Source organism: Aythya fuligula, chromosome 3, assembly GCF_009819795.1.
Source record: "Aythya fuligula isolate bAytFul2 chromosome 3, bAytFul2.pri, whole genome shotgun sequence".
NCBI lineage: Eukaryota > Metazoa > Chordata > Aves > Anseriformes > Anatidae > Aythya > Aythya fuligula.
Window position 1 is genome coordinate 70,729,880 of NC_045561.1, and position 23,634 is coordinate 70,753,513.

Sequence of the window (23,634 nt, forward strand, 5' to 3'; positions counted from 1 at the left end):
GGGAGTTACAAGGAAGAAGAAAAAATAAATTTTCAGACACAAGGCGAGGCGACCACTGATCTATTTTGCCCAGCAATCTGAAACACATCCACGTCGATACATGTTACATTTTTTAAAGCATGCTGGGGCCAAACTGCTGTGTTTACGCTGCACAGAACTGGCAGCGTTAGGAAGGCAACGCTAAAATAAAAAGCGAGCCCTCTCTGCAAAGTGACGCTGGGCTTCCTGGGGGGCTGAAGAAGTCGCCTTGTTTTCCTCAGGCCCTGAAATGATGGCAGGGGTTCAAATAATGGCTGATGGCACCCCAACGCTTTGACATGACACAGACAGCCCAGAAATAACGCCCAGAACACTCCCGGAGGACCTTCCTTTGTTTTTTTGCTCTATTTCCAAGCTCCACGATGCCTTCCAAAGATATCCATCCTAGACACACCTCCCTCCAGCCTTTCCTTCGGAGGACGAGCCACCTCCCAAGCCACCTGCAGCACCCCTGCCCCTCTGCCTCCTGGCAAGGACACCCCTCACAGGACACCAACAAGCACTCGGCGAAGGAGCCAGGGGCCAGGCCGAGCAGCAGATGCAAACAACCAACATTTATTTTGCTTCTGACAAAAGCCGAAGCGGCTTTCATGTGATTCCAGCCCATCAGGTTGCGCACCGGTGACCTCAGCGCTGCGGTTTCCCCAGCAAGCTTCTCCTGGCTTCTTTCCTCCTTTGTTAACCTTGCCGCGCCGCTTCCATTCCAACCAGGAACTCCGCAGCTGAATCCAGCTCCGAGCTCAGCAGAAAGCCGACCACAACTGAGGCTTGATGTGCAAGTAAGACCTCGTAGCGATAATCCACCGCGGGCGGCTGCAGCTGTACAAATGCTGTGTCGCTGGGCTGGAGGAGGCTCCCTCAGAAATCACGGGAAGGGCACCTCTCTCCTGTGTCCTGCAGAGTCAACCAAGTGTAATATCTCCCCCTTAGACAAAAAAGGAGAAACGCAGAAGCTGGGTGTCTACCCGAGGCTGGTACAGGAAGACCAATGGCTTAAGATGAGGTCGCAAGTCACAGGCTAATGCCCTAACCATCAGACCGTGTCTGTTCGGAGACTTCTCAACCAGGAAATGTGTGTTTTATGCAAATCTACGCCAAGAAACAGCTCTTCAGAACGCAGGCAGAGGAGTTAATGAGACAAGTCTGCAAACTTAATTAAGCTTCCCAGTTACCACTCTCTCTCACCCATCTCTCACTCCATTTATCTAACTCCATGATGCCAACTGAGCCCAAAATCTGTACGGCATGCACAGATATGCAGAGCAAAGGCCACTTAAAAATCCATCAGCATGTAGAAACTCACTCTACTTACAGCTTTTCTGTAGCTTAACACTGTCAATCCAGCCTGTTTTTAGGTAAATTTTTAGAGTATCTTGTCAAGAACAGCACTCCTATCAAATGGAAGTAAAGGCTTGAGATGCAAAATTGAATTGCAAATGCTTAGGAGATGCATTTTAATACCTGAGGGACGATGTTCTCAGTGCTGTTTGTAACAGATCATCATCTACTTTGGTTTTGAACCTTTTCAAAACAAGAAAAAAAAAAAGTCACTGCTAAACAGACACCCAATGTGAGAAATTCCACCTAGAAATACTGAAGCAGAGTTGAGCTACGTGCAGGGATGCAGGGCTTTGAGACCAGGAACAGCCACGTAACCCCAGCTACAGCTACTGCTCTGTAGTTGAGCCTAAATGCTTTTTCAGATCCCTGCTACAGGCTCCTGGCAGCTAAAGCTCTGCCTCTTATCACCAAACTTCTCCCAGAACTCAATCATAGTTCGGTCAGACGAGTACAGTGACAGCCACCAAACTTCTGATTTTCGGTAATTCAGGATTCACCAGCTGAGCACTAACCGTGAACCACAATCTTCAGACTGCTTGCCTGGGTTAAAACACAATGAGTCATTTTGCTCCCCTCAAGTACCATCAGCACCAATATCAAATGCTGTATCTCCCGGAGATGCTGATCTATATACCCACTTCAGCCCCTCGAAACAGCCAGAACAGAACATTTTGTCACAGACAAGCCACATGCGAAGTGAAAAGAGAATTATCAATTTACCTCACTAAACCACGCTTGGATTAACATCTTCACCCGAATCATCTGTATCCTGACTAACCACTAAGCACTGCTCGACTCAAACAAAATTTTATGGAAGTCCCATTCCTTAATGCAATATAAATGAATCAGCACAGGTATACAGAGGGAAATGAGTCTGAGGTGATGTTTTTTGTGGGTAACTTTTCCCTAGACGGCCAGTGGTCATTTTATGTAATCTAAGCACATTCCTATCCAAGCTCAGGGTTAAGTACAGCACAATAAACGACTTGTGGGTTCAAACCTCTTCAGCACAATTCCCCGGTAGACTTAATCCCCCCACTTTTCCACTGTGCCAGTGCTGGAAATTCAGCTTAGGATGCTGTGGCATCTGCAGCAGACATTAAAAACATTCAGTTAGAGCTTTACACTCTTTTAGGCTAACAAGACCCAAAGGACCTCCGTGTCCGAGATGCTGGCACTGCCTCTCCAAGGGCGGCTTTGGCACTTACCCGTCTGGGAGGCTGCTGCTGCCCTCGCTCTGTCTGGTTCCTGCTTCCCCTTTAAAGGTCACCGACACCGAGATCTCTGCTGGTGCCACTGACAGCCCACAAAGTCTGAGACTCCTCGTTTAGATCTTAATGACAACGGCTGCCAGGCTGGGCTCACAGGACAAGTTATTTTGCTCTCCCTGTGCTCTTAGCACCATGCTGGTGCGTACTCAGCCTAAAAGATGTATTTTTGGTCCTGCTCATGTGGCTACCTTATCGGATGGGTAGCTTTTGCAAGCAGATGGATTAAGAAACAAAGAGTAGGGATTAAAAGGAAATTATTTTATCTCAAAACAAACAAACAGGCAAACAAACAAACAAAAAAACACCACAGCTCATGAGCACTACAGTTTCTAAACGCAGGGCTAACCAAACCAGGCAGTTTTTCCTCTTTTGCTCACTGATGTAATCCAGAAGCCTGTGCAATCGCTGTGTCTCTCTCAAACCGACCCCGACTGTTATTAAGGTCCCATAATAGCAGTCCCCAGATGCCCACGTACCCCACACGCCGCTTCCACTCCCTGGGTCCCCCGGAGGTGTCCCTCAGCCCGAGCCCTGGCCATGCCCGCACACGCACGGAGACCTGCGAGCAAGCTCCAAAGCGCTGTCAGCGCACAGCAGCCAAACTGCTGCTTTACCGAGCGCGTTTTCCTCCTGTATTAATTAAAACCCTTTAAGAATCAGTAAGGGAACGCTCTCCCGATGCCTCAACATCCTTTAAAAGACCGCGTTTCATCAACAGCCCAGGCTGCAGGGCTCGAGTCAGACAGGTATCAAGGCACCCCAGCTCCGAAGCAGCGCTGTACCCCCTGCCCGAGGCCAGCCCCGCTCCCCCCCGGCCCCTCAGCCCCCGCCGGTACCTGCCGCTGCCGCCGCCCGCCCGGCCCAGCCTGTGCCGGCAGCGCGGGGCCGGGCCCTGCCTCACCTCAGCGCCCGCCCCGTGAGGCGGGCCCCGGCCGTGAGGCGGGCCCCGAGCCGGCTGAGGGGAGGTTGGAGCCCTCGGGCAGCGCCCCCGCTTGGCTTTCGTGGTCATGGCTCCAAAATCACCCTGCCCAGCCGCCCCCCTGCCACCAGGGTCACCCACGTCTCCAAGCACCGCGTCCAGCCTCCCCTCACGCAGCCCCAAGGACTGACCCCTGGGCAGCCCGAGCCCTCCTTCTGAGACCACCACCGCCACCATCTCTGTCCCCGGCTCGTTTCACCACCTTCCCTCGCCGCCCGCTCAGCCCAGCCGTGGCAGGAGGCTAACATTTCGCAGATATTTGTGCTGCTGCTTCAGAAATTTGGCCTCGCGCCTATTCCCAAGATCATAACAGTCCCGGGCAAACATATGTTTTGCAATCACATCAGCAAAACACTCGGCCTTTGTTTGCTGCAGCCTGTGCTTCTCCCGCTGCCCCCCCCCCGGGGCTGGACGCGCTGCCAGCTGCCTGCCATCTCCCACCTCTGCTGGGGTGGGATGTGAGGCTAGCCATCAGCTCAACAGAAACACGCCTCTGAACCAGACGCCCTGAGTTTTTCTCATCTTCCAAAGCAATCTAGGGTTTACGGAGCTAAAGTGTGTTATATCACGTTCCACTGAATATTGTGAATTAAAATAAAATGACAGACACAAAGAGAAGTTGCAGTTTAGAGTGGAGGAGGCCAGGACAGCTCTGACACAGTCCCCTGGGGGATGAAGGCTCCTGCCTATGCTTTGCAATGCCCCAGACTCAATCTTGAGCTCTAGCAAGCTATCTGGTAACAAGAAAGCAGGGAAATTCCACGACACTGAACTTTACTCCTTTAAATGCAAAACTGAACGCTGAAAAACCCTTCATTGGTGGCTTCTGGTATGGGTGTATGAATCCTGCAGCCAAATGCAGAAAACACCAAGGTCAGGGCTGTCAGGGGAACAATTTCTGATGCTAAAGCTTTCAAAGCTTTCTTTTTTTTCTCCACTTTCCAGCTACTGCCTCCTCTCTGGGCTACACAGTTAACTCAGCAGAGTGGAAGGATGCTCTGCTTCCAAAGGCTTTGCAGTACCACATTAAATTACCCAGAGATGTGCAAGTGCCACAGCTCCTTACTGGGGGACTTGGTTTTATGCTGCCCTGTTTCTCCAGAAGAAATGAAGCGTGTGTCATACCTGCTTGCACTTCATAAAGTGCTCAATAGAAGCATGGAAAAAGAAGAAGAATTCCACACTGGCGAGGAGGGTTGCGTTTTGCGAGCTAATAAAATAAACTAATGAAGAGCACTGCTTAATTCCCGCTGGCTACTTCCTCACTTCAGGCCAAAACTTAACAAAGAGATGAGGAATGGGCTCCTCTTGCAACACAGGCAAAGGGCTGGCTGGTGCTCAGAAAAAAACTGTTGAAAAAGAGAGTAATGGCCTGAAAAGTTGACATGCACGAAGATGCCTCACCCTAAGAAGCCTTCCTGGATGTCAGATGAAATGTAATGCCCTTCAGTGAATTTGTTAACGTCCTTGGAAGAAAAATAAATAACTAAAAAGGACAGCGCTCAGTTCCCTGAAATGTTTTTCTATTTCCCTCACTGTAGCGGGTCGCCTTGTCTGAGTATTTGTGAGGAAGCCTGTTTATGCTGATATTTGCTCCTATACAAAGAACCTCAGTAGATACAGATTTTTCTCTGACATCATCCAAGGGAAATTTTCTCCCATGAAACGGCCAACTCGACAGCAGAAAATTCTGCTGTGTTCTTTGCTTTCTGTATCAGGATAGATGAAGGCAGTGGCAACATGTCAGAAAAAGCATGTCCAAAGGGGAAGAGGAAGTCACACAGCTGTAGCAAACAAATAATAATGCTCTTAAAAGCTCTCCCATATGGCCTGAGCACACAAGCTCTGCTCAGGCCCCAGGTACGTCCCTGCTGTAGCAGAAGCTCATCAGCCTGCTCTGCTGCAAGTGCTGTCTCACAGCAGCGCTCACACGACTATTTCCAAAGTGCAGCTTCCCCAGATCAAGGAATGCACAAAACGGAGCCAAGAGCTGATCTATAAGTCAGTACGCAGCTGCACGCTGAAATTATTTCCATTCTGGGTCTAGCGAGGTGAGCTACCCCTCATGGTATGAGATGTCAGGAGGAATATGGTTCAATGCCGGCACGAGGCTTGTTTGGGTTCTGAGTGCAGAATCCCGTGCAGCCAGGGGATGTGGGGACACATCTATGGTGCAGTTTGCATAAAAACCAACAACAAATATTTAACGTGAGAATACAGGGAGATACCAAGTTTCCTTTCACCCAGAAAGAGCATATGGTAGATACAGGCACGGGGTCACCTCAGGCGAGCAGCACCTACAGCATGGAAGCATACTTCTCAGCAGGCACTTCCATAAAAGCTGTTTGCATAAAAGGATGGCACTCGACATCTGTGCTCACGAGGTTTGGTCATCAGAAATGCAAGCTTTCCTTGTTGCTGCAGTGAAGGAAGTGTAATAGAGAAGCTACAAGGAGACCAATCAGTTATGATGTGAAAAGCCTGATCCTGCAAACACATGTCTGAGCTTACCCTCTGTGACTTGGAGCAGGGCCATTTGAGTCTAATAGGGCGACTTTTTGAGGAAAGTTCAGCACAAACAGATGACTCTGAAGAACTGGCAAGCCAGCATCTCAAATTCTTTCCATAGGAAAGTTATCCAAGCAGGAGCACTCCAAACGCCTGGTGCTGCTCCGCGCTGGACATCCAATTAGCAGCTCAGAGGACGATCGGACAATTCTTTCCCAGAAATATTTACAAAGGCAAACAAGGAGTTCCTTGGTGCTCTGAGGTACCTGATTTGCTTTAGCTCGTGGAACTGCATCGTCGTGTTTTCTTCCATAAGGCAGTGGCTGAGGGTGCTGTCTCCCAGCTGCAACTGACAGCCCAAGATGTTGGGGCCTGCAGAGGTGAAGGGGCTCCTCCACCCAGCTTCACACCGGGATGCTTACAGTCCAAATGACTCAAGACTTGTTTTGTTTCTTAAATTTCTTTTCTTGTATTATTTGGGCAATTTTTAGCTCATTTTGATTGACAGAGGTTAGGCGCTCCTAGCCACGAACAAATCCCAGGGGGCAGTGACCCCTAGCAAAGCAGCAGCGCAAAGAGCATGAGGGCAATGATCTCTTCAAGAAGAACAGCTCGAGCAGCTCTGCCTCATCTGGTGCCTCAAGGAAGTCGCCAGGTGCCTCGGCAATGACTGAGCAGCCCCACAGCAGCAGCTCTGAACGTTTCCCTGTGGATTCCTCTCGTTCCTGGCTGTCCACAGCCACTACCCTTTTCATAACAAATTTCAAACATATCTCCTAATCTCTTCTATCCCTTTATTATACGCTTGTTATTTCTAAAATAGCAAAAATCTTTATCATGATAACAGGAGGGGAGGCGCAGCAATTGAACCATTAATTACAGCGATGAAAGAATTTAAATTAAATAGGAGACTCTATCAGCCCATCAGCGGGTCAAGAAAAATTGATCAGTATTTCAAAGCGTTCTTTTTTACTTAAACTTAACAATCTGATCTGTCAGTCTCCAAAAAAGTTGCACTCTATTATTAGCATCAGCGCATAACTCTAGGGAGGAAGGTAAACTGTATTCTTTGTGCATACCTGAGCCTGAATTCTTGCTGTGTGTGTCAAAAGGGACCAGCCCTTAGGAACGGCACTGCACCTGATACCTTCACAGCAGGGACAAAAACAAGTTGTTTAGGAGAACAAAAGGCTGAAAATCAGCCACATCAGGAAATAAGATCACAGCAATATACAGAAGCTTTCCACCTTGCAGTCTTTAGGAATGTAAGGCTAAGACTGAACATTTTACACTATTAAGAGACAATATTTATTGTCTGTTCTTGTCCACCATGTGCATCCCTGAAATGCAACTTCTCTGTTTACAGCTCTTATTTACATGCTGCTTTCTTAATGGCAACACCTTCAACCCTAATGGGCAAATGACTTGCAAGTAATCAAGGGTTTTTGTGAGTAATTACAAAGCAGGTAACTCCTAGCCCACTGCAGCCCCAGCCTCTCTTCTCCCAGCTTACCGAGCTGCAAGGCTCAAGCTGTTACATCTGAACTGCTCTCACTGCCTTCAACTCACCAAGCTCCAGCATCTCCAATGCCTCTATCTGCTCCCTGAACTATTTGGTTTGTCACTCAGGACTCTTATGCCCCCCATCCCCAAACAGTCATTCTTCTAGCAATTTCTGCCTGTGATTAGATTTCGACAGTTCAGCCCCACCTCTAAACCACAAGTTGTTGTTTTGTTTTTTTCCTCCCCCTCAGAGCTTGCCCAAATTTAACATCCCCTTCTGCAGTCATTAGGTAGCAGAAGTACGAAGTTTAGGGAGCTACAAGAAGTTGAGATCTTGAGATTATTCACGCTTTGGCACAAAACCGGATTTAGGGTTTCTAAGTCTACTCCAACTAGGTAGATTAAAGATGTGTTTCTAAAGATTAGCAGACTGAAAGAATGTTTTACCAGATTATCCTTTCCCCTTTTCGTAAGGGTACACAGCTCCTCCTAGGCTGATAACCAGCCAGTGAACTACAGAAGTTGCTTGGCTGGCTTGCTGTGAACATCCTATGTTAGCAAAGTGGGCTCTTTCTTCCGAGGTCGCTTGGGGCTTGCGCGCCACGCACGAATACTCTGGTTAACATCTCCTCGCTTAGGCACAGCTCTCCCAGGTGGAAAGTCTGTATTAACTAGCTCCAAAACTGACCTTGGTAACTCGCTGGTAACTGCTGATCTTTCAGAGGAGAGGGTGTAAGGCGAGGGGATCAGCTGTCCAGCTGCACATTGCCACTCTCTGGGGAGCAGAGCATCTGCAGGCTGCCAGCCACTCCGCAGTCTTTCTCAAGACTACATAAACATCGAAGTTGAAAACAAAACTCATTTAATAAGAGTGCATTTGGAGTTCATTCAAGAAAAAGAATGCTTAATTTATAACCGTCTAGCACCGGTTTTGTCTAAAGAGGTCTCTGCTCTCCACTTCAGTTACCAAACCGCCAGGTCACACCAACACCCACAACAGCTCCTTGGAGCTGGGATCCATTTTACTCTCTTTTCTCAGGCGCTCTGTCCCCAAAATGAACACTGGAAAGGGACAAATATCCTTTCTCGGTTGAGTGAAAATTCACCCTTGGGAAATTCCTGCAACTCCGAGCCCTCATAATTGATTCAATTAAGAGCACGGAGGCCATGCAATACCTTATTTGTTACCCTAGCTGGAATGCTGTCAGACAGTGCTCCACCACTGCCGTGTAAAGGTGCTGTTGGAACGCCCCTCCTACAGGGATGGAAGTTGCCTTATCACTCTGGGTGATCCACTGCAAACAAAACCTGTTACACACTGCAAACCTGCATCTCCGAAGCAAGGGAAGATGAGCTGAATCACCCCCGAGTGAGTTTTTCTACTTTTTTAGAACTACATTTGACCTTGGAAATAGTCCTTGTATGAAAACAGAAATGAAAGCACTGAAAGGCAGCTCACTATTAGCTTCTGACAGACGTCAGACACAATGGCAAGCACTGAGAAAAACAAAACAAACAGACAAAACACCTGAAGGAGTACTAGTGCTAACCTGATGTACTGGAATTGGGTGAGACCATGACAGCAAGCGACCCAGAGCCTTTTTATAAACTGGCTGTTTATAAAATGCTTATTACAGTTGCACTTCTTTGAGTCCACCCTTAATCTCACACTACAGCCAAAACCTAACCGGTTTTCTTCCTTTTTCTTTTTTTTTTTTTTTTTCCCCCCATAAATTCAATGCTTTCCCCGTGAAAATAAATCAAGAAGAATATAATGCAGTAAAAGCGTGTCACGTCATTTAATGCACTTCAAGGTTTTCAACTCTTTTTCTACAGCTTGGTTGTTGAAGTGAGATAAAATCAAGTGAAACAATACCAAACGAATATGGGAAGTACCACAAGAGATTCAGGAGCCCTTATATCAGTAACAGCAGTTTGGGGAACTGTTTTGTGGCTTTCTTAGACTTGCTACTTTCAGGCACGTGCCCAATACAGCCCAGAGCTGCAGATGGTGGGGGGGAACACTAAAAAACACTTTTTATTTTCAGTTTTCCATGGTCTAGCTGTGACCCAAATAGCATGCAGTATTTATCTGAGTTTGTGAGCTTGGAGAAAACTATCAGATCTTTATTAGGAAAAAAAATAAAAATCTAAATACCTATAAAGCTTTATTTTCCTAGCATCTTCTGTAACGACCTCTCTTGATGTTTTACGATTTTAAGTTCCTCAAGATTGATTCTGTCTCCGTATTTGTTTAATACACAGAGCCAAGTACAACAATATTATAGGATTTGTCAACTCCTTCAGAACATTGTGCTGGCAACAAGTTAAGCACATCATCGTGGAAGAACATCTCCTGATGTCTAATTACAGCAGTAAAGAAAACAGACCATCCTCTGGGTGCTGCAAGTCCCTGGGGTACAGCCCATCTTCCTAAATCCTGGAGCTGTCCCGAGCTTGGAGAGCTCCTCCGGGGCACCTGGGACAGCCTGGCTTGCCACTGAGCTGCCTGCAGGACCACCTCCTTGCCCTCCTACCTCCACGGCCACCTCAGCCCTTTACTGCTGGCCACAGAGGCTTTGGGTCCCTGTGGGACAACCAGAAAATCACAGGAAGATTTCTGCAACTGCGCTGCTTGGGATCTCAACAAAACCACAGACTTTTCTGGGCTTTGCGATCCTGCTGCCTGCATCGGTGACATTTAAACTGTGGATCTGTCCTTGCCATCACCCACCTACCTTCTCAAAGATGTATTTGCAACTGGACCGAAGTCAAAGCAGGCTTGAAACCAATTCTGGCACTTTCTGTTGAAATACAGTTTTTGTTTGTTTTTCAAAGTTAACCACAATATGGGAATTTAGCCATAAAACCACTATTAACAATTATAATTTTAAATCCGTTGCTATTGTGAGAGACTAAAGGCCACCTACCATTGCTGGACCACCCTAATTACTGTCCAGCATTTCACCCATATGATACACTTCAAAAGTCTTGAGAAAGGCCAGCATTGTACGGGTAGCCCCTCAGATTCAAATGCACTGAAACCACACACAAAATATGTACAGCAGGCATGCCACAAAAAGACACAATGCTCTCAGGTTTCCATAGCAGAATCAATATTTTTGCAATCACGAGAACATTAAAGCCTGATTTATGGTATTTTCAAATGTCAGGAATTCTGGGATAAGTACGAGTAAATAAATACAAATGCACACATACAATACTAAGCACACACTAAGAGAGTATTAAAATAGGGATCATAGCCTTAAAAAAGGGCTCTGGTGTTTACAGTTGACATTTGATCTCACAAATCTGGTCTACAGGACATGAAGCTATACCGTTCAAAAACCCTCTCATTGTGTCAATAAAGCTACAAATCATACCTGTCCCCTATTTCTTACCTTCTAACTACTACTCATGAGACAAGACTGCCACAAAAATCACTTATTTCTTTATTCTGGAAAAAAACAGGCCCTAACTATTTGCATTTACTTATGTAAATGTATTTCCCCTTTTAAAAGACAAGTTTCAAGAGCAGCAAATGGTTTATGCCAATGTGAAATTTGACTTGAAAAAAAAAATGAAAAAAAATTACACGTACTATCACACTTTTCACCAACAAGGATGGCTGAGTCTAACCCAGGTTAGGATTGTAGCCACCAAGGGCCAGTGTCTGACTCCTGGAGCTGCAGCTAATATGGAATGACTTGGCATAGCTTAGGTCTGGAGTTGTCAGGGATCACTGCGTGATGGCTAAAACAGGACTGAGCTGAGTCCAGGAGAAGTCATTGGGGTGGGCCTAGGCCTGGGGCTCACAGAGAAATGGGGTGTGCGTTAGGATTTCAACCAGCAAAGTCTGGCAGGGCTGACTCAAGAACCAGGCTCTCCTGAGGATCACCTGGCTAAAGCCTGGTGGGAGTCAATTTACTAAGGCAAGGTGTGTGAGTGTCTACAGCCTGCAGGTGAAGCCCAGAGCTTGCATCAGGATCCAGAAGGGCAGCTACAGCTGTGGCAAACAAGAAGGAACCCCAGGCTAAGGCAGGATTTTTGCTAGGACAGCATTAAAGACCAGCAGCTCTGGGTACAGCAGGCATGTGCCCATTCGATAGCCATGATTTCTGATCAGTTGTGAACTGGCTCCAACTTGATCTGATGACCTGAAGGGTTTAAAAAATAAAATAAGAGCGTGAATGTTGTTTCCAAGAGGCTGACTCTCTGCTTTGTAAGAATAAATGAATAAAGCCCTACACCCCTTGAACTCATATTGCAAGATCATCTGTATTCTTCCTTTTCTTTCACAACCAAGGGCCACGTTTTCTACAGTAAGTTTGTTCTCAGGGCTCCAGAAGACTAACGCAGCAGCATTACATGCACAGGCAAGCACTTTCTTAATAGCTGGGTTGCATTAATTCTTTTGTTGAAATACAATCAAGACATTACTGGGAGGGAATGTTTATATCAGGGCCACTTGAGACCTCAGGTTGATTCTGGCAGCAACGTTGCCCTGGCTGAGGGAAATGGTCTTGTACAAGCAATCAAAATTCATCGTCTGGCCACGCCTAAGCTGACCTGAACAGGAAAGGAAGATAACCCCCATATAACTTGTAGAGTAAATATGTTAGGAGTGGTGGACTTTGCCCTGCTTCACATATAGCTAGTGGACAAACTGTCCTAACAGCTGCTCCAAGTGACAGAAAGGAGAAGAAAGAAGCTTGAGACAGGCTGGTTCCCACAGAGAGCCTCAGTTTAAGAAACCATCAGATAGGGGCCCTGTATTTCTGGATGGGAACGCGGGCTCAGCCCAGGCAGCTGAGCATATGTGATGCTAGCTCAACAAATTTTGTGACTGTAAAAATACGAAAAGTAACTCGAGTGCATCCAGCATGCACCTAGGTCACCAGGCACTGCCTGGCCATCCCAGTATGGCAGGTCCAGTCAGTCTGAACGTGTCCCAAACACATCAGACGCCTGGGTGTATGCACATAGCAGCCATTTTACAGAGGCTTTCTAACCACCAGAAGCCCCAAATGGCCAAATTGCTTTTTCCCATTGTCTGTACAGTCTTGCAGGAGGGGTGGAAGGCACAGGAATGTGTGTGGGTAATGACAGAGCTATTTATGGGGTCCTAACACCAGAGTGACTCCCTGCAAGGGCACTGGCTGGTGAAAAAAACAACACAACTGTCTGCTCAGCCTCATAACAAGACAGCCGTTCACATAAAACAAAACATACATTTAGATTTTTGGCTCAATATTCTTGCCTCTGAATTGTTGCTCTCTATATCAACAAATGCTCCTTTGTTTTAAGAAAGCCTCACCGGCCACAAGTTCCCCACGAGAGGGGCGCTACAATCCTCGAGCACAGACGGGCCTGCCCGGCCATAAGCAACAAGCATGTTATGGGGTAGATGGCCCAAAGCCAGCTCTGACTATAGAAGAATCCCAAGATCCTCTCCAAGAGGGGGTAAGTTAAGACGGCATCTGGATAGTGACCGACCAAAAGGTACTGGCTCCAGTCATCCTCCAGCCTGCTATGCCGCTGCCCTGCGTGCCAGCTTTTTGACATTTCTGCAGCTATTAAAAAAGAGGGAATAGCCACAAACAAGTCACCACGCAAAACTTGTAGAAAAAAAGTACCACACTAAGGAAGGCTGGACACGGAGGTGTCCAAGTAAAGTGTCTTCAAGCAATCAACATCACGTTGAGAGTTATCAACTAATGATCCTCAGTCAGCACCAGCTGAAAACATGCTCAATCCCAAGCACACAGAGCATGGACAGGCCTGAAGCTTATTTAAGAGGCAGGGATGTCATCATGAGCTGCAGGAGAAGCAGGAGTCTGAATTTGGCAAGTAGATGCCTCCTCCACTCTTTTTAAAGTATCTCAAGTTCGCATTTGAGTATCCTACTAATAACATAACTAAGTTATGCATGGTTAAAAAAAAAGGTATAAAATTCAAACATCATGAGAACTGTTTCTTTTTTTTTCTTTCTTATAAACAGTTTGTTGACAGAATCAAGTAACAACACTTCACATCATGGTTTTCAAACAGCAAATAAATCCTGCTATAAAAGCGAATGCATTCCGTGTTTTTTCTGTCAGCTAGCAAAGTATCAACTAAATGCTGATGGCATTTATCCTGCTATTTTGTTCACCATCAGATTTGAAGGAACACAGCTGTACCCCTTCTTCTCCCATGTATTACACAAGTCTCTTTCCCTGAGAGGAAAAAAACATGGTTTTCCTCCTCTCCTCACAAAAAAAAAAAAAAAAAAAAAAAAAAGATTACACTATTGCGTGTGACACTAACGTGAACTTCCTGATCACACCACCTACAACCTTTACCCCCGTGTTGTTCCCGGTTGTCTCGGGGGGCAAAGGGAGTGGGTAGCCGCTCAGCAAGTCTGTAGCTATCAGCACGTTGTGAAAGGAAGACGAAGGCAACTGGAGTCAACAAATTAGATTGGAAGATTTAAGTGAACTGCCAGGAGAAACAGCATGTATTTTTAGTCTGGTAACAGCGTCCAGTACTACAGAAGTGCATTGTGTATGTTACCCTGGAAAGCATTCAGTTTGTGTGGGGGAAAGACTTAAACCTCCGTGGCTTGCCGCTTATAAACAACAGCTCACATCGAGCGGAGGAGTCCATCTTAGGTGCCCTTAGCCCAGCTTGAGTGTCACAGTGGGTTGGGAAACACCCAGAACAAATGCTTCCAAGGTTTTCAGTTAATTTCTCAATTACGTTTCTTCTAGGAATTAGTACATCTGTTCCATGCTTTGAATTTGTTTTCCAACTTTTTTTGCTTTGCTTGGTATTGTTGAAAAGTGCCTCATACAGCCAAACACAGAGAGCAGACTCAGATGAGTGCACAGAGACTTTTCAGCAAGCCCCCAGGTTCATGGGGTCTATTTTATGCAATAGAAAGTTACATCTGCTTAAATATGCATTAAATGTAGATAGTGGAACTCTTTACAGGTAGATGGCACCGACCTGTGCATGTATGCATGACCTTAACACACATATACTGGTAGTGCCTGTACACCATGTCCTTTCCTGGTAAGAAGCTCCTCCAGCAAACTCAGTCGCAAAATTCAGAACAGAAAGACCAGTTACCAAAGCAGACATCTCAAAGGGATGAAAAACTCCAGAGAACAGCAGGGCTTTAGATTCAGTCTAGATTTAGTCCTCCCTTCAGAGCTTAGCCGAGTCCTAGCAGGCATAGAAACACACAGTAACATACGAAACCAGGCAATACTGGCAGAAATTGGTATAACATTTTTCTACTGTTTTCAGTCTCTCTTGCCCTCACTGCTTCCTTCTAGGACAGCTCAGCTCTTCCATGACACGAGAACTACAAGGTGCTGAGGTGCCACACTAAAGCTCCAGGAAAATGCCCACAAGCAAAGTAGGCCCTGAGTACTCCTCTAAGCCTTCACCTGCAAAGACCCCACTTCAAGGTGTGGGAGAGTCCAATTTTTGCTATGCCACAGGCTGCTGCTGTTGCCATGAGATCTCTAGCTCTACAAGAGCAAGTTATTATTTTGCTGGTGGCTCACTATCAAAGGCACAAATCGAAACGTCTGCGCTGCCCCAGGAAGCACAGAGGCTGGCAGAAGTTCCCTGGGTTTGAGCACGTTATCATGAACCTGAAACTCGCATGAGGTCCCGAAGTGCAGACTGAGTTTCAGCCAGTTTCACACCGCAGCTTCCTTCCACCTCAGAAGAGCTCTGAAAGGAGAGACTGAAAACTCTCCCTGTACACCACCTTCAAAGAAGAAATCAGGCCGCACTCTTGCCCGCTGTCTGACAGCTGGATCCATTAGGGACAAAAGGCAGTTTCTGGAACTGAAAGATGACAAACCAGACCTTAGATGGGGAGATGGAGAAAGAGCCAAGGACTCCTAGGGAAAAGCATCCCTCTGCCTATCTGATTTCATGACAGTCCAGTCCCCCTTAGCACAGGGACTGTACATACTCACCCAGGACAGCAGCTCCATAAGTCGCTGGGTAGTGTATCAGCGATGAGCGGAAACCACGTCCCTCAGCCTGGAAGCAGTTTGGGGGGATAAGGTTTGGCATGAGATTGCTAAACACGGTAACTTCACTCAAGTTTCGAGTAGTGAAAGACTGGGCAGGAATCTCACAAAAACAAAGATTTTATCAGAGTGTGATCAAATTGCAGCTAAATCCTTCCCAATGGGCTGTAGGTTTGCTGTATAAACTCTGCAGACAGATTCAGCTGCTCGAATGGCGCTGTCAGTTCTATTATTAAGCAGAGCTGCTTGCAAACAGAAACACACAAAGTCAATGTGGGAAAAAAAAAAAAAAAAAAAAAAAGTGGCCTATCTATTCCTTCCACCACAGCTACTGTATTTGTTTTCTCTCTTTGGACAAACACTCACCCAAGCTTGGGACTATTCCAGCTGGTTACATCATGGGTTCACATGGCAGTGGTAAAGAAAAAAAATCAGTCTTCAGTGCAACTCAATGGATTTTATTATAATTATCTCCTAAACCCAGCAGCATTATTTAAAGATAACCTTGTTTGTTAATAAAATTACAGAAAGAAAATCCAGATGCCTTTCTTGATTTCTTCACTTCAGAATAAACACAATAAAGCACAATTACAAAGAGTCTCTAATTCTCACCTAGATTTTCAGAGACATCCAACTATCATTACCTTTGCAATTAACACTACAGGCCAGTGACAAATGATATAGGAGTACCAGTTACCACAGTTTAACATAAACAGTTAAGTCCCCAAATAAAAAGAGATCCAAAGACTTTCAATAGGCAACAAGTAGTGGGCAGCTGGCAACACTGAGAGATTTACTGAATTCAGGAGCCATTTGCAAACTGTCTGCTTGAGTATGGCTGAGTTATGAAAAATTCTCCCTTTATAAACGGTGTTGATGGGATTTAAACGGCCCATTTAAGAAGGATTAAAAGCCAATCAAGCCTGCACAGATAAGGAAGTCAAAAGAAACTGTGACCTTGAATTCTGTACATGCTGTTTAGCCTTATCTGTGTTCCCGTCTCCTGGCACACGGTGGGGATAAAACAGGCTGCCTTACATACAGCCGGTGAGGTGGGCTCTGTGTTTGGACTATTTAATGCTTGTAGAGTGCTTTGAGCTATATTATCCCTTCCCTCCTCACTCCCCCCTTTTAAAGCTACACACTGAAAATCATCATTTACCATCCCCAGCAGGTACAGCTAGCAGGTACCAAAAAGGCATAAATTGCCAGAGTCTGTCCAGGCATGCTCTAACCATTAGGTGTTTTCCCTCCTTTACGTAACTGATGATCTTGCTGTTCTCTGCTAGACTTAAAACTGTACCTCAATACAACTCGTGTAAATATTGACAATGGGGGAGGCAAGTGGGGATTTCTGGGAGGAGGAGTGGGTGGGAGATAAGAACCAGGCTTTAATGTGTTTTTTTTTGGTTTAATTTTTTTTTTCCTTGCCTCAGAAGTATTCTGCTTTACACAAAGGTTGTTACAGCTTTAAATTTCTGTACCACTTCTTAGAATAAGAAGACCGGAGCATGCAATTTGTTCTTTTAATTCATTAATCCCTCCCTTTCTCATCTTCACTCCAAACTCCAGCCTATTCTGGTAACCTAAGTTGCCTATTTCTGATGAGCCCTTTGTAAGAGAGCCAAAGCTAAAGAGCATTCAAGGTGAAAAGGTACAATGCCACGTCTTGTCTTGCTTTCCATAGCCTGTAACATAGCTGAACATTTCGTTTGCTTCCTTTGGTCTCATCCAGGCTACAATAAGGGCCTTATGAAAGAGCCCTCTAAGAATCCAGGCCACTGATCCGCATGAGGACTATTTAGCCATGACACACAGCACTGATGAGCACAGCTCAACAAGCCAGCTTGGGCAGCACCATGTCCATCTCAGCGCAGGGCACTAAGAGAAGAGCAGTGGTGTTGGGACCTGAGCTTCTCTCCTCGTCCTTCCCTTCCCTTCCCTGCGCCACACCTGCCTGTCAGAGCTAGTTCAGGTGTCCCCAACAGGGCACCACAAAACATGCTGTAAACATATCCTGATGACTTATCTGCGATGTTTATCAGCTTATGCTCTTCTCCAAGGGATCGTGCAAACCATTAGGTAAATATAACCGGAGTATTACTTGTGGAAAGAGACAGCTATTCCACTGGGAAGCAGAGTTATATTTAAGAAACAAACAAGCAAGCCGTGGGTATTTGAGAGTACATTACCTTCATGCAAACCTAGGGTGGAAATGAAGAACATCAACATACAATAGCCCCAGGGAGATTCAAACAGCTAATCAGCTTGCTTGCTGTATTGGTATAAACCACAGAAAACACTGATTCTGTTGGAGATATACTTTCCTAACTTTTACGACCACAAAGTTAATCTTTAAAATGCAGTTTTACTGTATGTCAGCACATCCCTGCTTCCATTGGTCTGCCAGCATGTGAAACTACCGTGACAGCAGAAACTTCTCTGACTTCCCTTGTCTTCACATAGGTGAGGAAGCTAAAGCCCTAGTCTAAATATTGTTTGGTGAATGCCTCATTCAACAGATTTCATCATACAATTCTTATCTGGTTACTGCATGCTCTCAGTATTGATGAGTGTTAATCCTTGCATTTTACAAGTATGGGTTTACATCCTGTAAAGTCACTGTGGTACAGTCATTCAAAACATGTTTGTGAGTATCGATTTTGCAGCAACGAGTTCACAGTCCAGCCCTTCCTCTGAAGGACACAGGCAGGGAACCACGTGAAGGAGATGAAAGCAAGCGTAGCAAATCCAATCCCTCTTTTGAGCTCATCACTCTTTTTCTTAAGAGTTCTCACTGCTGCAAAAGGGGGTCTATTGGTACTTATTTCTGTTTGGGCTGCAGAGCCAGCATAGATCAGACAGCTGGGTCTTCTTATCAGTGCCCATACCTGATCGTGTGACAGGAAAAAGAACCAGACTGGCATTGTAGAAGGGCTCTGAAAGAGGAAGTGAACCTTAAACACTGACAGTCAGCCCTGCATCTGAATGCACTCAGGCAGCAGCCTCGCTGAAACTCCTTCTGAGTGTTAGTCACAGGTCCCCTGCTGCAGTGCACGTAGTTGGAGGATTATGAGCTAAAAAAGTGCAGTTTGGCTTTGTCACCGTAACCTCATGATGTTGTTTGGGCATTTGTGAATAGTCAGATCTTCGTGCAGGAGAGCTGCTAATAGCATGGCACGTACCAATCGCACAGAGTGAGTGATCTCACCTAGGCAGCTTGTGTAAACACAGCACAGACAAAAAAAACAAGCTTCTGAGAGTACTTATGCTTATTCTATGAAGAACATTTACTGTGTTGCCCAGAAACACACAAATAGGGCTCCCGGGAGTTTTCTTCCCCTCCTTACCACCCCCTTACAGAATTTTCCATTAATGAAATTTATGGAAAGGACAAGGATTCCTTCACAAGAGTCTCTTGCTATTGCAGTAAATTACCATACCGTGCTCTGAAGAACTTTTCTAAACAGTATTTCCCAAAACAGCAGCCTTCCTTTTTGAATACCCGTTTCCCTTCGGAAGTACTCTGCTATTACAGACAAGAACTGCCAGCAGCACTCCAGAGCTCCCGTTTGACCACATGGATGCTGCTGGGACAGATTCTCCCCACGAATGCATTTTGGAGAGGCACTATTTAAACAATCAAATCAAATTTAATTTGATTGTACACTCATGGCAGAAAGTATTCATAAGTGATCTTTCCCTTTCATTTGGTATTGAGCACTGTGCCACTTAGATTTAATACTGGAGAAGCAAAAATTTCATTAAAAACCATACTCAAACGTTACACATTCATAACAAAACCTCCCAGATCCAAGCATTTTAAATTTGAGCTAAACATCTCTAAGAGCACTAAGGACTTAATCATGGCAGTCCTTTAACAACTTTAAGAAACAAAGCACAAAAAAACACAGCAGAAACATCTTTTGCTAAGCATAATCAAGACTTGAGATCCTACACTGGCACTTCACTGTGACAAAGATTTCCAACCAAAGGTTTGTGAAAAGGTTGGAAGAATTTGGACTATGGCTCAACGTATCTTTGATGAGTGGTGCTTCTTAGGAAGCAGAAGCCACCTCTCACGTCCTTATTCCATACTGATTTATGAAGATTAAGATACATCAGTTCTAGCACTGAATATGAAGTTGCTGGTTTGCAAGTTATTTACCACAGAATCCTGGGAGAAAATAAGGGTTATCAGGAGGAAGAACCTTAATGTAGCCAGAAAACTACAGGGGGCAAGCTCCATTTCAGATCAGGCTTAAAAGCTTATCTACTTTTCCCAGCTGTATGAGCTGATCTAAGAAAAGCCACTACTTCTCCCCACAGGTCTGGTTTGCTCTTTTCACAGCTACAACACTATTTCTATTCAAAAAAAGAAAGAACAGGTTTAGAACATTTGCTAAAAGGTTTTATTTGTTTTTTTTTCTCCCCATAAAAAAGCAATTAATTCTTTCCTTGATGGTGGCACTGCCACATTTGCCAGCGCAGAAGAAATGCTGGTCAGACTACTTATTTTAGAGATACATGCTCTGGATTAAGCAGGATTTCAGAGAAAAACTTCATGCTAGTCAGGTGATGAAGAGCTTTAGCCACGGGCTTTGCTATTTTGGGGGTAACATCATAAAGTGAGTGGCTGTTTGGTTTCAATATATAGCTACTGAATTCTGCCTGGCTTACCTGATGGGAACAGTGACAGAAGAGTATTATATATTATTCACTGATTTAACCTCCATAACCACTGGCAGAAATACACCTGGAAAAATTTGTAAAACAAAGCATGCAAAATATTTAGGCGACAGTCGCAAATAAATTAGGAAGTTACTGTGCCTGTAGACAAAGGAGAGGTGGACCTTGAAGGCCTGTTGGAGGCAAGGATGCCAGCTCCTGCCTCGCGGCTCAGTCAGCTCCCGCTTGGGCATCCCAGCAGAGGTTTGATGAATGTGTTCGAAGGCCTCTAAGGACAGACGTGCCATGACTCCCAAGGTAATCAGTGCTTGATTATCCTGATTATTAAGATCTAAATTTTACCCGGCACCACCATCTGACTTAATCTGTGAGCACAGAATGACTCTTCAGTGTCGCACCAAAAAAAAGTGTTTTCTTTTTCTAAACGCTGAAGAAGTTCACGCACCACCACTTCTTTTTCATAGCCGCAGTAGATATTGCTAAGAAAGATTTTATTACCCCATTACTAACTGCATGTCTGTGCCACCATACTCATCCAGACAAAAGTGACACAAATGTAAGTCTAGGAACAAACAGCATCAAGCGTAATGCGTGACAGAAGTACAGCTGACAGCAGGCATTTCAACTTCAGCATGGCTCAAAGCATTATTGTTCTCAGTTCTTTTATGGCCGCACTGGATTTGTGACTGAGAAGCAGGGGAACAAGGACAAAGCAAAGGGTGATTTAAAATTTTCTAAAGAACAATACAGTTTCCAGAGCGGGCAGTGGAGCTACCAGGAAAGGCGGCAGCTGAGTCTTCCTGCTCCTCAGAGCTAGAAATCTCCAGAGCTGAGACGGGTGGTTAGAGGCAAATAAACATCTCTGAAATCCAATGTAGGAACAAAGGGAATGAGACATGACACAGGCTGAGGGAAGGAAACTGGAGGTGATTCAACATGACTGAAGCAGCGCTTCTTGTCAACCAAGACAGCCAGAGCTGCCTCAAGGAAAGCCAACTTGGGCAGTCTGATCCAAAAGAAAAGAGATGCACACCAAAGGCCACTAGCTCTCCCTCCTCCAGTTTGTTTCAGTGACAGGACACTCTGTTATGCCATTAAGACCTCTTTAAATGGTCTGTGGCAAGTTCAATATGTTAGCTGTTACATTCAGTCTATTACCAAGGAAGGAATATGGACAGGCACAAATGGATGCGTACCAGGGTAGACATGCTCATTTATGTAGATCTTCCCAAATGTCTCAGGAAAGCCAAGAAAGACACCATACAGCAGGCCCCCCACGTGCTCTTCACCTGCCTACAGTAGCTCAATGACACTACTGCTTGCCTGCCCTATAACATGTGATAAAAATAAATAAATAAATAAATAAATCCCATAGGAAAAAAATTTAAAAAAAAAGAAAAAAATGCCGAGTTTAGCTCTGACAGACGCTGTCACTGAGATGAGCACCTTTCTCTCCAGCATAGTTCTGGACAAATTTCTGAACTTTTGCTCCAGAGAGAGGACATATACACAATGGCATAGCAAAATCTGGGAAAGGAGGTTCTTAGAAAACTGGACGTCTGCTCACATCCAGTGTTACTAACTCCTGTCTTCCTATCCCAAAAGTAACTTGGGACTCCTGCTTCGTTTCAAGAACCCCTGAAATAAAAATCTTCAGTCATGCACTTAAGTCCTATTTCTCCCTTTATTTGTGAATCACTGCTATGCTTTTTCTCTAACAAACTGGTTGTTTTTTCATCATTATGACTCAGGATTTCTGTTAATTACTGAACAACAGTTTGAGGCAATGATCAGGTACATCTATCTATACAAAATAACTTCCCATGAAGACAAAGTCCTTGAAAGGCACTTATTTTTCCCTGCCTACAAGCTTACAATCTCACCAGAGAACAGCAAAAAGAAAGCACCATGTTAAAGCAGTTACCACAGTGGGAAGGCAATCGACTGCAACTTCTAGGAGCTGCCATAACACAATAACAATAAATGAATACATAGGGAAAATTGCTGAAATCTGCTGTGTGTCAAATGATAATATGAATTAGTACACTAATCCACCGAGGCAAAAAGCCCACGTATGCAATTAAACTCAGTGTGAAATCCCACTCCACAAATAACTGATAAAGATTTGTTACTATTACTGTCCTCTTTAAATATGTTGATCTTATTTATCAAAGTATGGTACTTAACTGAAACTGAAAGTTCACTCCATCATCAAGAGAGGCAATTCTTTTCTTTTTAGACAGTTCACGTCTGAAGGAGTTTTTACATCTGCTTTAAAATGTAGTTTTGTTCAAGCAGCATTATTTGGTCACCCCTGCAGTACATTCTCAGTGATTCTGTATGAAATATACTTAGCCCATGAACAAAAGCTTTTAAAACTTTTTTTTTTTTTTTTTTTTTTTTTTACACATAGCTAGGCTTACTAATTCACCTGGGTTCAAAAGCCTAAAGCAGATGCCTACAGAGAGTAGTCCATCCTACACTTACTGTGCCAGTGCAACAAGGCGCCTGAATGAAAGCCAGCTTCAGTCCAGAAAACGTACAACCACGACACCGTTGTCACCATTTCAGAGCTATTAAACCCTGCCTCTTGATATGAGAAACAGGTCGAAGCCTGCTGGAAGACAGCCAACCATAATGAAGGTCAAGTTACATCCCAGATACATGCAATCTCACTCTGCTCAGCTCATTAATAATGGTGCAAACTAAACCCAGCATCTGACGAGAAGGAAATCGGCTGCCTTTTGCTGATGCTTCTTAATCCTGGACTACCACCACCTGATTCATTCTTACAGTTCCCCAAACTTACAGGCCCTGTAAGCAGTGAGCATTCATGCAAGCTGCTGTGCTCAGCAGATAACTGGATCATGAGAGGAGAGGAGACTTGATGAGGAAGCATCCCCTTCATAGCCTCAGCTGTGTGCAATACTTGTAGTTAAACTGCTACCAAGTATTTAAAGTGGGTTTGGTTAAACTGTCACAGACTGTGTGTGTACTTTTTTAAACACTTGTTTACAAATGGCTTAAACAAGAAAGAGATAAAAACTGAGTCAATAAGAAGCTTTTATAAGCCAGCATACATTTATTTACATCAGGAGCTAAAGTAGCTTATATTTTACTGGTAAATTGGGTATGTATGGAAGATCATTTGCAAAACAGACTACTGACAACAGCTACACTGTTGTTCTTGCACTATTGTCAAGTCAGCCTGGGAACAGCTACTGCTGTGGTTTCCTTGTGAAAGTGTAAGCATTTTAAGATCTGATAA

General features: G+C 44.9%; 1 protein-coding gene across 3 annotated transcripts in view; it reads right to left on the reverse strand.

Moving 5' to 3' along the window:
• SESN1 (sestrin 1) overlaps positions 1-23,634 on the reverse strand; it is a 70,511-nt gene that overhangs the window by 10,614 nt on the left and 36,263 nt on the right. Inside the window, exon 1 of one of the 3 annotated variants that reach the window (XM_032183996.1) lies at positions 3,488-3,513. The exons of the other annotated variants lie outside the window; for them this stretch is intronic. The gene's annotated coding sequence lies outside the window, so the exon portion shown is untranslated. Of the gene's footprint in view, positions 1-3,487; positions 3,514-23,634 lie in introns of those variants that run through there. 3 annotated transcript variants of the gene reach the window in all.